This window comes from Gymnogyps californianus, chromosome 1 (genome assembly GCF_018139145.2).
Source record: "Gymnogyps californianus isolate 813 chromosome 1, ASM1813914v2, whole genome shotgun sequence".
In the NCBI taxonomy this organism is placed as follows: Eukaryota; Metazoa; Chordata; class Aves; order Accipitriformes; family Cathartidae; genus Gymnogyps; species Gymnogyps californianus.
In genome coordinates, this window is record NC_059471.1 from 49,463,684 (window position 1) to 49,477,809 (window position 14,126).

Consider the following 14,126-nt stretch of genomic DNA (forward strand, 5'->3'; position numbering starts at 1 on the left):
TGAATTAGGCCTTATAATCTTGGTCCTTTTGCCAAATTGCCTTAAATCTGGGTCTTTCATAGGGCAGACTTGAGCAATGATTTTTAATTGGAAATATCCTTACTTGAGGAGGCCATTGCATTGGATGGTTGTTTCTCCAAACAAATAATTATGCTGAAGCAGTAATTTCAGACTAATTGCTCTGAAGCATGATTTCAGAAAAATAGCCTGTGTTTAAAAAATAATCCTTCCGAATCAAGCTGTGCTGTTACCTGCCATATTTAGTAAGTTGAGTGTTAAAAATTGAGGAGGGAAAAGGAAAAAAGTAGCAATTGGTGTTACGTGAAGAAAACTCATTAGCTGAAGACTGGCTTAGTACAGCTTTTCTGAGGAAGTAAAGTAATTGCAAAGTGCACCATTGTCATCTTTTCTGTGAAACATAGCTCCCTAAAAGTGAAAACATATGTTTGTCTTATTAATAAGTGATGAGGTTATGAAGTGAGATGGTGCAGTGAACAAAGACTGAAAATTCATCCCCTTATAATGTGAATTATTTTCTGCAAGTATTTTTTCTGTAATGACATGTGGTTAAATATATTTATATTAAATTACAGTTCTACATATGAGCCAAATTGTTTGCCCCTCTTGATACTCTGATTGTGGTTCAATGGACTAAAACCAGATGTCTACTCATATTGAAATACTTTCGGTTTGGCAGTGATACATCTGTGCTGCTATGTCTTTGCCTCCTCCCCCCCCCACACACTGACTCCTGGATTGCATAGGGGCAGTACTCATCTATTCCTGCATAGTAGGTGTGTTATTTTACAAGATATATGTATTGCCTCTCTTGCACAAGCACAAGGGATCCAGCACACAGAATGTAGGCATCTTGCAGCTGGTACTATGCATCCAACTATAGGTCCATGCTGAGATTTTACTGCCTGCCTGCCAGCTGTTCTTAGTTATGATATAGCCATGACTACAGAAAAAGTCCACCTACAACATAAGGTTTCTGAAATGAGGATGAAGAATTACCCTCCAATAAAAAAATTGCTGAGCCCATGCTTGCTAAAGCTGGTTATGAGATTATCGACACGATGGGCAAGGAATTCAAGAAAGATTTTTTACTTACAATAATGAGCACCTGTTTGTTCCTCCTGGTCTCCTGGAATGGCACTTTTCCTCTTAGAGAGGGCAAATGTAGTGTTTTGAAGTGTGTGAGACATGCAGCAGTTTTATAGCTGTGTATTGTCCATCCTGTGAATGGAGATATGTTGAGAAGCCCTAAAGAAGTGCTTTCCTTGTGCCTGCTGCAGACCTGCCAGCGTCTGGCTGCACAGCAGGTCTGGCTGCTGCTGAACTGACTGGCTACACTATCCACGAGGGAAGAGAAGCTGACTGGAGTAATGACCTTGTGTGGCTAGTATATATTAGCAGAGGTGTTGAATTGTTTTTCTGTGAAAGTCAATGCATCAATGGAGAAAACTATTGGCCCAATATTGCATACAAAGTACAATTTTCCATGAGCATACGCACAAGTGTGTTGATCGCTATAAGAAACAGTAGAGTTCATGTACTTAGGTGCTTCTCTTATGTACAGACATAAGTGCTGGCCATTGATAAGTTGGTGCAGGCTGTGTGGTACAAAAATGTCTTTATATAACTCAGGATGCAGCTGAGAAAAGTGCTCATGGCACTTGAGCTAGTTACAGAGTTCAGGGAAATGTGAATGTCTTTCATGCAGATACACTGGACACCTTTACATCCCTGCCTTTCCCTTGGCACACTTTCAAATACCTCTCCCTTTTCTTTTCTTTTTTCTTTTCTTTTCTTTTCTTTTCTTTTCTTTTCTTTTCTTTTCTTTCTTTTCTTTTCTTTTCTTTTTCTTTTCTTTTCTTTTCTTTTCTTTTCTTTTCTTTTTCTTTTCTTTTCTTTTCTTTTCTTTTTCTTTTCTTTTCTTTTCTTTTCTTTTCTTTTTCTTTTCTTTTCTTTTCTTTTCTTTTCTTTTTTCTTTTCTTTTCTTTTCTTCCTTCCTTCCCTTCCCTTCCCTTCCCTTCCTTCCCTTCCCTTCCCTTCCCTTCCCTTCCCTTCCCTTCCCTTCCCTTCCCTTCCCTTCCCTTCCCTTCCCTTCCCTTCCCTTCCCTTCCCTTCCCTTCCCTTCCCTTCCCTTCCCTTCCCTTCCCTTTCCCTTTCCTTTCCTTTCCTTTCCTTTCCTTTCCTTTCCTTTCCTTTCCTTTCCTTTCCTTTCCTTTCCTTTCCTTTCCTTTTCTTTTCCTTTTCCTTTTCCTTTTCCTTTTCCTTTTCCTTTTCCTTTTCCTTTCCCTGGCTTTTCTTTTCTCCCCTGCTATTTCATGTGTGAGGAACCCCCTCCATTAAGTTATGCAGGCTACAATACACTTACAGCAAGGATCTGAAAGAATTTGACTCAACAGGTGAAGGTTTCAGATGTGTTGTGATGTGCTATGAAGTACGTGACATTTTCTGACCTGACTGATCCACCTCTCATGCTTGCTATGGAAAAAAACCTGTATCTGAGGAACAGGTAATGTCTCACAGGGCTACTCCATTCTGCCTATGCAGAGTGATTTTATTTTACCACGGTTTTAAAGATTTTAAAGACTTCTTTTTTCTTTTTTTTTCTTTCTTTTTTTCCCGTCTTTTTTTTCCAAAAGGAATATTGTTGGCTGTGATCAAAGAACAAGAGTATTAGGAGACTATGGAAACATTATGTGTTATGCTTTGAGGTGTGCTAGTTTGTATCTGCACCATAGGATGGCCTGAAGCGACAGAGAGCTGAAACTCTGTGGCTGCAGGCCTGTATATCTACAGCAATTCCCAATGACAATGAAAAAATAGGATATTAGCAGAGGCATTGCTAATAAATACAAGCACCTACTTTGAGGGATGCTGGTATCTAATATATGGATATTTTATTCAGTTAGATTTTACAATAAATGTTATCAGAGTTTTTGACCAAAATTACCTTGTCATACTGATAACATTAATGCTATTTGGAAATTACAGAGTTAAATGTTAATAATTACATAATCATGTGCATGTGTGCACTTGTGCGCATACATGTTCACATAAGGTTTTTTACAAGTTTTTATATATGAGTGCAATTATCAGTGTATCCGTTTGAAAATTTTCACAATTTTGTCAAATAAGGTGTGTCTGACCTTACATAACATTATCATGAAAATGAAAAAAGAAAATGGAAAGATACAAATCCATGCATATCACAAATATATTAGGGATAATGTTATAAAATAATTTTCAGTACTTCATGGATAAGGAAGGAAAAGTATGTTTACTGTCTAAAGATATGATACTTACTGTAAGATTAATATTAATCTCACATCATTTCAGCTGTCTCAAATTTGGGTGCCTCATTGAAACAAGTCATTTAGGTTTGTGTCATAATCAATACAGTGAGAAAGACAATTTCAAAGTATTATCGATCAGCAAAATGTGTCTTAGGATAGAAGAAAGTTCCCTTTGGGCACTTTTTCTTTTAATGAAAGGTAGAAGATTCCTATGAAACTCATCTATATGACTTGAGAGACATTAGGTGAATTTTGATTGGGGAATTTCATCTGTTTCTAATTCAGTAACTTTTCAGATCCAGATGTGAGTGGTCTGAGGCATACTGCATATTGATATCCATTTTTCCATTCTATTTTGGATCTTACTTTATGTAATGCTAAAGCACTTTTATAGTACAGTAAGTTACTGTATTTCCTTAGATTCCCCAAAGTCACTATATTTTTGAGGCATCTAGAAATTCCTTAAAGTATTTCTGAAAATTCTCAGTGTGATGCTTAGTCTGAATTCTATGTTTTTAGGGTTATTTTTCTCCTTCTTTTAACCTAAGGAATTTCCATTTTTGTGATATTCAGAGCAAAATCATAAGATGCATTTTAACATCCTCAGCTTTTCTGCTTCCCTAATACATCTTATGACATATTCAGCAAACAACATCACTATGGCCAAGGGGCAAATCTATTAGCTGTTTTGGAAAAACTCCAAAGTCCCCTTACAGGTTGCTAGGCCCTCATCCAACAAAGCACTTAACCACAGATTTAACTACCCTGCTGGATGATGTCCATAAAGCACAGAGATTGTCACAATCTATTTAATTTAGCTCTATAAGAAAATTCATTTTCTTTTTCATTTTTGGACAGTCAGAAGAATATCTATGAAGCAAGAATCCTACAGCTGTGAATGAAATATAAACCCCGACTAGAAAAAAAAAAAGTGTCAACTATTTTGAAATTTGTGGTGGGTTGACCCTGGCTGGATGCCAGGTGCCCACCAAAGCCACTCTATCACTCCCCCTCCTCAACTGGACAGGGGAGAGAAAATATAACAAAAGTCTCGTGAGTCGAGATAAGGACAGTTTAATAAAGCAAAAGCAAATGTCGCATGCAGAAGAAAAGGAAAATGAAAGATTTGTTCTCTACTCCCCATCAACAGGTGATGTCTGGCCACTTCCCAGGAAGTAGAGCTTCAGTAAGCATAGTGGTTGCTCTGGAAGACAAATGTAAATAACAAATGCCCCACCTTCCTCCTCCTTTCTCCTAGCTTTTATTGCTGAGTAGATGTCATATGGTATGAAATATCCCTTTGGTCGATTTGGGTCAGCTGTCCTGGATCTGTCTCCTCCCAAGATCTTGCCCACCCCCAGCCTACTGCTGAGGCGGGGGCAATGTTGGAGAGACAGCCTTGATGCTGTGCGAGAACTGCTCAGCAGTAGCCAAAACACTGGTGTGTTATTGACACCTTTCTAGCTACCAATACAGAGCACAGCACTATGAGGGCTGCTATGGGGAAAATTAACTCCATCTCAGCCAGACCCAATACAAAAGTGCTGCAAACTTTGTTATATACTTGGTCAGTATTCTTGCAGTGGATGTGCCTTCCCATACTGTCATCTCAATACATTTGAAAACCTAAATCCTTATTAATTTAACACAGTAGAGAGGTTTAACTAAACCTGTAACCCATTCTGAAGCTAGATAAAGTCAATTCACAAATAGGACATACATATTTTATAACAGGGTGAAATTAAATATTAGAGGAAAATTATTTGTTTCACCTGAAACCTTTAAATCAGAATTTAACATCTTCAACATATGTCCAAGATATATATAAAGATATGAATTCTTCTTTCTGACCTTAAGTTCAATGAATTTACATGGGAAAGTACCGTAGTCTGTTGAAAAGACAGGGAGAGGAGAGGGGAAAGGGAGGGGAAAGGGAGGGAAAGGGAGGGAAATGGACGAGAGGAGAGGAGAGGAGAGGAGAGGAGAGGAGAGGAGAGGAGAGGAGAGGAGAGGAGAGGAGAGGAGAGGAGAGGAGAGGAGAGGAGAGGAGAAACGGAAAACTCTCCACTGTGGCCAGTCAGGAAAAGCAGTGATGGAGTCCTCACATGAGCGACCTCTTCTGGGCAATCTCTCCCATGCAACGGATGGTAAAGATGATGTTCACCATTGTTTTTCCATAGCACTGTATATTTTCATCAGGATCTGCTCAAATTCCCTATGGGCTGTTCTGTTTATGATGCTGTTAGGGCTGATTGGAGCATGCTTACTCAAGTCCAAGTGTTTCATGCTGATTGGTTGCTAAGCTTTATGCAGGTGTATTATTGGCTAATACTTAGTTGGTATTTAAATGACTATTACCTGCTTTGTTATTCAGTAACATATGTTTTTCATCTAATATAAACTAAAAGCTCCAAAACAAGGGCTGAGAAAATTGAGGGTGGGGCAGAGATGATTCTCATACTGCTTCCTGCTATAAAAATTCTCCTATGAGAATCTATCACAACCACAGCATGAGTGTTGGATGGCCAAAAACCAGCAGCCTGACAGAAACAAGGAAAAAATGCTACCGCAAAGGCTTTGGAAAAACATTGACACAAATGCCTAGGTCAACAGTTACAGAGCCAATGAAAAGCAGGTTTACAGAACTGCAAGTGGGACACTCAGCCATACAAAGGTTAAGTCATGTAAGGCACTGTGAGGCATTATTAATCCAGATTTCTTTCTTTGAATAGATAGAAATCAAACCATCATAGCAACAATTGATTTTTCCTAAGATTAATGTCTTAAATATTTCAGGTGAATTGCATCATAAGCTTGCCTATTCATTTTCATGAATTCTCAAATTGCTATAGATCACTGAGATTGTAGATGCCCAAGTTGTACATATCTTAAGGTCCTATGTGACTGGCCTGAATCCCACTTTTAAGACAAAATGCAGTAACAAACACATCAAAAAAGCAGATGGTGAAATGGATTGAAAACTGGCTCAACAGCAGAGCCTAGAAGGTGGTGATCAGCGGCATGAAGTCTAGTTGGAGGCCAGTAATTAGCAGTGTATCCCAGAGGTCAATAATGGATGCGATCTTGTTCAATGTCTTGATTAGTGATCTGGATGATGGAGCAGAGTGTACCCTCAGCAAGTCTGCAGATGGTGCCAGCCTGGGAGGAGTGGATGATATGCCACAGGTTTGTGCTGCCATCCAGAGGGACCTCAAAAGGCTGGAGAAATGAGCTAACAGGAACTCTATGCAGTTCAAAAAAGGGAAATACAAATTCCTGCACTCCCAGTATGAGCTGGGAGCTGACCAGCTGGAAAGCAGCTTTGCAGAAAAGGTCCTGTTGTACATGAAATTAAATACGAGCCAGCAACGTGCCATTGCAGCAAAGAAGGCTAATGGTATCCTGGACTGCATTAGGAGAAGTGTTGCCAACATGTTGAGGCAAGTGATCCTTCCCCTCTATTCAGCACCGGTGAGGCTACCCCTGGAGTGCTGTGTCCAGGTCTGGCTTCTTACCAGAAAATTATAGACATACGGGAGAGAGTTCAGTGAAGGCCCACAAAGGTCATTAAAGGACTGGAGCATGTCTCCCGTGGGGAAAGGCTGAGAGAGCTGGGACAGTTCAGCCTAGAAAAGAGAAGACTCAAGGAGGATCTTATCAATGTGTACAAATATCTGAAGGGAGGGTGCAAAGAAGATGGAGCCAAGCTCTTTCCAGTGGTGCCCAGTGACAGGACCAGAGGCAATGGGCACAAACTGAAACACAGTGTATGCCATCTGAACATCAGGAAACACTTTTTTACTGTGAGGATGACTAAGCACTGGCAGAGGTTGCCCAGGGAGGCTGTGGGCTCTCCCTCCTTGTAGATCTTCAAAATCCATCTGCACATGGTTGTGGGCAACTGGCCCTAGGTGGACCTGCCTGTGCAGGGAGCTTGACCCAGATGACCTCCAGAGGTCCCCTCCAATCTCAGCCATTCTGTGATTCTCTATAAAAAGCATGTAGACTGCATAGTGAAAGTAATACTAATGTAACTGAATAATGAAAAAATAGAAATGGCTGTAGAACTTGTGCAGTAAAGGGAATTTACATGGAAAGCTTTATAATGAAGCATGAATAATGATTATGAAAATGAAAGAGTAGGGAAAGCAGTAAGAAACATATAATATAAGTGCCAGATGTAATACATGTTAAAATATAGATGATGAGAAAGCAAAGGTAGAAAATAAAGAAATAATGAAAATGCTTAAGGGTCACTATGTTATTAGAACACTTGAAAGAAATTTATGTGGATTTTAAAAAGTGAAAAAGTAAAGAACAGATAGAGAAGTTTGTAATAGATTAAAATTTAGAAGAGGAAACTATTAGATTTGTAATTTTAGAGGTCTCATCCACCAAGTAACAAGGTGGTTTGTGACATAAAAGTAGAAAATGCTTTCAAAATGCCATTCCAAGCAACAAACTTGGCAGCTGGAGAAGTTAATATTAATGTGTCAAGAATCAGAACAAGCCAAAGAAAGCACAGCTGTAGCTAATATACTAAGGTTAGACCATCAGGGAGAAATAAAGACAGAAACTTAAAACATGCAGAGAGAAAAGAAGAGAGAGAAAATAAAAAGGAAAAATGATGGGGAAAAGAAGTGACTTCTGCTTTAGTGATTGTAGTTCATTAGGATAGAGCACATCTTCCAGTGAAGTCTCACCTGAAAAGAATCCCATTTATACACTCCAGGATCGGTCTGCAGAGTAAGCTGGAAAATCAAGAGGTTGCTTCCTGATCCAAACCAAAAAGCTGATAAACAACCATTCAAAATGTGAACTTCTCTCATAAGTGATGGACATCATTCTTACTATAAAGGTAGCAAGTGTACATTGTCCAGCCTCTAAGATCTGTGCCCACTTCAGAAGTCCTCATCCTGTGTAATGTGACAGTGCTTCAGTTAAGGCATGGAATTCCTCTTTTCCGGTGAAATAGGATGACAGAGCATATTTCTCACATCTACCCTATACACAGACAATGTTCATAGCAAATTACAGTTAATATTGGTAGGTGGGGTACTTAAGATGGTTCTACGTAACTGCTCAGTGGTCACTGATAAAGTTCATCACTGTAGAAGATGCTGAGCTTAAGTACTATCTGTCTAAGGAAAAAAATATAACATAAAAAAAATAAAGGCAATTGAAACACAGGTAAAGAAGAAGAACAATAGGGAGTGGACCAATGACAGAAAGTTTTCTTTTCTAAAAGAAAAATTAAAGAAAAAAAATTAAATTCTCAGTTACAATGAAGGCCCTCAAACTTGGAAGAACCATGGATACTTAACCTTAAACAGAGAGACAGGGAAAAAGAAACAGAACAGTGGTAGCAGAGAGTAAGAAACTGATATATTACAAATGGTTAAATTCTGTAATTGACTTGATATAGAGTGAATTCAACACTATAATTACCCAAATATAATTTTCATTGCTTTAAAATCCATTTAAAAATGATGGTAAGGAAACTTGGCTCCCATAATCCTTATTGACCTAAAACTTACTGTACTGTGGAAAGATTTCTTTGCAATTTGTAAATTCATGAAAATTATTTTTTAATATTAGTAAAATAATCATTATGAATGCCATAATACAGAACTTCTTTGGGTTTTGTTTTCCAGGGTCTTTATTTGAATTTTCAACTTAAGTAGTACTGCAGTATTGAAATGGATTAAGTTTTTGTTTCAGAAACTCTTATGGTACTGTAAAGAAGAAACAATTTTATTTGAGAGGTTCAATGATTTTTCCTGCAAGTAAGGATTTAGCAGCAATGAAGAATCAACATGCAAAGCCTCAGGATGACAATTTCAGTGTTTAAAGTCTACATGTAGTAATTGACAACTTTTAGGCCATTTAGGATTGCTAAAACTGCTCCTATAGCTGTTTTTCTATTTATGAGGACAATTGCTTCTATTAAGAAAAGAAACATGGAATATTTACCACATGCATAATTCAATTACAATCTATGAAATGAAATAAGGGCTCAGTCCATGTACTTTTAAATGTACCATTGAAACGTCAGGACCTCAAAGGAATAATTTTGTAGAGTTGTTGCGGTTTAGCCCCGGTTGGCAGCTAAGCCTCACACAGGCACTCACTCACTCCCCCACAGTGGGTTTGGGGGGAGAATCAGAAGAGTAAAAGTGAGAAAACTCGTGGGTTGAGATAAAGACAGTTTAATAAGTAAAGCAAAAGCCACATGCACAAGCAAAGTAAAACAAGGAAGTCATTCACTACTTCCCATTGGCAGGCAGGGGTTCAGCCATCTCCAGGAAAGCAGGGCTCCATCATGCATAACAGATACTTGGGAAGACAAACGCCATCACTCTGAGCGTCCCCCCTTCCTTCTTCTTCCCCTCAGCTTTATATGCTGAGCGTGATGTCATATGGTACGGGATATTCCTTTGGTCATTTGGGGTCAGCTGTCCTGGCTGTGTCCCCTCCCAACTTCATGTGCAGCCCCAGCCTACTCACTGGTGGGGAGGTGTGAGAAGTAGAAAAAGCCTTGGCTCTGTGTAAGCACTGATCAGCAATAGCTAAAACATCCCTGTGTTATATCAACACTGTTTTCATAACAAATCCAAAACATAGCCCCATACAAGCTACTATGAAGAAAATGAACTCTATTCCAGCCAAAACCAGTACAACAGTGAAGGACTGAATCTGCAGAATTCAAGAGACATTTGTTATAGCTTCAACTTTGAAGAAAACAATGTAGAGCTTCTGTGAAGAAGATAACCATAGTTCAATCAGCATGACTTAAACAGCAGGTTACAGGCTAGTACCACTACTGGTGTTAGGAGCTTCAGATCGAATGCAATATGCTGAAATTATGCCTAGTTTACCAGGTCCAGGCAAGCATACACATACACACACAAAAAGAAAAGGCCCTATCTTAATCAGCTGTGTAAACAGCTACTATCAACATATGTTGCTTTGAACATAATATATAGGATGCAATAGCTCCTGTAGGAGTACAGAAGGGAAGGGAACTACAAAGGGTTTAGACTCCCCATTAGCACAGTGTAGTGGGGTGACAACTCTTTGGGTCACGTAACACTGTTGTGAACCTACAGAGTAAAGTAGATCTAGAACTGCATATATAATACACGTTAGTGAAAATTGCATCAGGGTGCGATGGCATAGCTCTCTAAACCAGCACTGTAACTGAGTACTGAGCACTGAGCATATTTAAGAAACATATTAAAAATATATTGCATACTGTAATATTAATACAAATACATTTAAAAAAAACAACAGGTTTTTCAAGTCTTTTTTCGACTTGTTTTTTTTTTAAATCCCTTGTTCACATTTTGGTTTCATTTTTATTGTCAGTTTTTTTCTTAAATCCAGATTGCTGTTTTTAGTAAAACCGGCTACAAGATTCTGGTAGCTTCTAAAGGCTTCTGTAGCCAGCTGCATAATTCATGATTGGAAAAAGGCCTGCACATTCAGATGTTTTTACTTATTACTGATCCAGGAATATTATGCTTCTGATCATCTGCTGGAGTACAGGAACAGGAATGAGAATAGAACATGACAGGACACAACATGAGATGACATGGCGCACACCTATTCACCTGGTAAACTGGAGATTAGCTGAGACTTAAACAGTTAACAGGTCATTTTTTTGCAGCATGGTTTGCAAAGGAAGCCCAGAAATTTTGTTACCAACAGCATGGGACTATGCAGCAGTGGCAGTGAGGGGCCAGAAGAGTCATTCCCTGGTACTTCAGACTCTTCACCACAGATGGAGCTTAGGAGGAGGAATGGTACATCCAGGCTTTGGGCTGCAGCGACAGCCTGTTGACTCTCCTTGGAATTGAGGACTGTTATTTGGCTGGGTGTCATGACCAAAACGGTTACCCAGTCTGTGAGTGTGTTAGAGATTGCAACCATGGGTTTGTAGGGTTCTATGATAGACAATGACACAGAGGCTTTACCCTCTAGATTTCTCTACTTTATTAGATTACCACAAATATCCCCCAAATCACCACTAGCAAGTATACCTATGATTAATAAAGTGAGTATATATATATATATGTATCAATCTATTACAAATTATTATCAGGAATTAGTAATATAGTATCAATCCATAGTATGGCAGCAGTCAATAATAGCAGAAATCAATAATATAGCAACAACCAACAACAGCAACAACCAAGCAGGTATATAACATTACAGGTTACTATAAACTTCTCATTAGTGAAGCAATTTATCAACAATATAACAGCAGATGTAATAGATTATTTGTACGGATATATATAATACCTGCATCAAGCGAATCACACAGATTTCAGAAGGGGACAAACCATCCCAAAGCAGAGGACAAACCAGTCCCAGAGGGGTACTCAACCATTCCAGAGGTGGGACAACAAACTGAACCAACCCCAGAAGTGGGACCAGAGGGGGACCAGTAAAATAGCAGACAGTCTCACTTCAAAAATGATCCGTGTCACAGAGTCTGGAGTCAGCCAGGTGTGCCCGGTGAGGGTCCAAGATCTCGTAGAAAGTTCTTGTGGAGAATTCAGCCTGTTTAGGAATGGAAAAGTACATGCAGCATGGGAAGTTCTCAGAAAGAGAGGCTCCATTTGGGATAAAAATTAAGTCCTTTTTATGTCATAGAGACATAAGAGGGCCTGGGACACCAGCACTTTGAACAGCCAATAGATGCTGTTAATGTCTATTTTTCACCTGTAACAGCCAAGAGATGATGATGTTTCCTATTCTTTCAGACCAATTTTATTTTCCCAGACTGTTTCCACTTTTTCAGATGATAAGTTGCCATTACAGTTTCTTGGGTTTATGCCTATCAATGGTATCTCAGGATATCTCCAGTTTCTAGGTACCCAGCCATACTTCAAAGAGGCCAGCTGCACTTTTCAAGGATGTTTCTGGTTCCCAGCCCTAGTTCCCAGGCTCACAGCTCCCAGGCTGGCAGGCAATTTCTCTGTCAGTATTTTTCAGCAGACATTTTCTTCTGTTCAGTAATTTTCCGCTTCTAACCAGGCCACTTTTATGGCTGCTCACATCACTGGAGAAAGCTGAATCTGGTAGACTTTAGGTCTCAGTGTATTTTTCCTCTAGGTCTGTTTGCTCATGCTCCTGCTTGTAGATCACAGTATACCCACACATAAGGTAGGACAGAGAGTGGTGATCAGGCAGAGGGCTCAGTCCAGACAGACCAGTGGCTTGCTTATACAAAACCAGCCCTTTTATTCCCCTTCACACCATATTAGTTCCTTCTACATCAACCTTGATTCTTCCCTTTCTCTGTCCTTGCTTCCACCCAGTAAACATACCCAGAATTGGTGTATTCTAACACCTTTACCTGGATCATCTTTTCCTTACATGGTATCATTCGTGTGGTTACTGAGGCACTGCTGGCCTTTCAAAGGTCTCCAATGTTTCACTTCAGCTGCCTGTAAGATTTGGCCATTTTGCACAACTGCCCTTTAACCACGTCTGAGATCCACTCATCCCTCATGGAGCTATCTGTAACTTTTGTCAGCTTCTTGCTCTGTTATGTGTCATGTCCAGCAGTTTCTTCATGTCAAGTCAAGCAGTTTCTCATGAGATGTTCAGTTAGCTAAACTTCAGGCCAAGGTCTAGTCATTTGCCTTCGCACTTCAACACTGGTGTTCAAAGTAAGGTGATACAAAACCCACTGTACATAAATAAAATACAATAATCCACAATAATCCAGTAATAATCTACAAAATTCACTGGTTTATATTAAGTGAGTACTATGTTGAGGACATTCTACTTCACTTTCTGCATGACCTTAGTTTTCAAATTTTAGTTTTCTGTGATAGAAATATTGGAAGGTTTCATGGCAGATTTATATGTTAAGTGTACTTAGTGGTTTAGAGATCAGTGTTGCACAAAATCAGCTAACATTTTTTGTCTTTGAGAAATATGGGAATGGCTATGTTTGGCTTCAGACCAAGGCTCCATCTAGCTCAATATCCTGTATCTCACAATGATCGCGAACAGATGCTTACAGAAGACTATTAACAGGAGAGGCATTTATGATTCTTTCTAAATCTCCAACAGTTTTCAGCTCTGAGAATTTCCTGACCCTGATATGTTTTTTTCTGTTTTAGTAATCTTCAAAAGTTTACTCTTCCAGGTACTGTTGTTCCTCCCTCTGGACCATTGCTGTGGAGAGCACAATGGATGATATGACACATGCCAGTTCACATATAACTTGTTTAGTTGTTTACATGGGAAAAAGTTTGCAGCAAAGAAGGGGATGATTCCCAACCACCTTCACTCATCACATACATGCAACACAGATACTCTCAGACATCCCTGCCCGAGTGACAATCCCTTGTGGATCCCTGCAAGTGCACCCTCTGACCAGGTATTCATTGGGTACCAGGCAGGTGTCATGTAGGATAGTGCATTATGATTCCTTGTGGGTCCTCCTTGCAGTGGGACAACAGCTATCATCTGATCACGGAGGTCAGAACTCTTGAGATATGCAGGGCCTGGCACCTCTCAGGGATGGCCTCTCCTGGTGTCAGGGATCCCTCCCACAGTGCACTGATGCCATACTCTGAATAGCGGGGTATGTGAAAGGTGGGTTTCCCCTTTGGGACTACTTCCCCATATGATTAGTCCAAATGACTGTTCTTGTCCCAGCTGCACACCAGCTGGCACTCTGTTCACAGACTGTCACCTCATCATCCTGTTGCTATGGCAGAAGTATCATATTTTTACTTCAGTAATTCCCATTCCATCATCACCTTATTGATAGGGAAGTCTCAAGTAATGAACTTT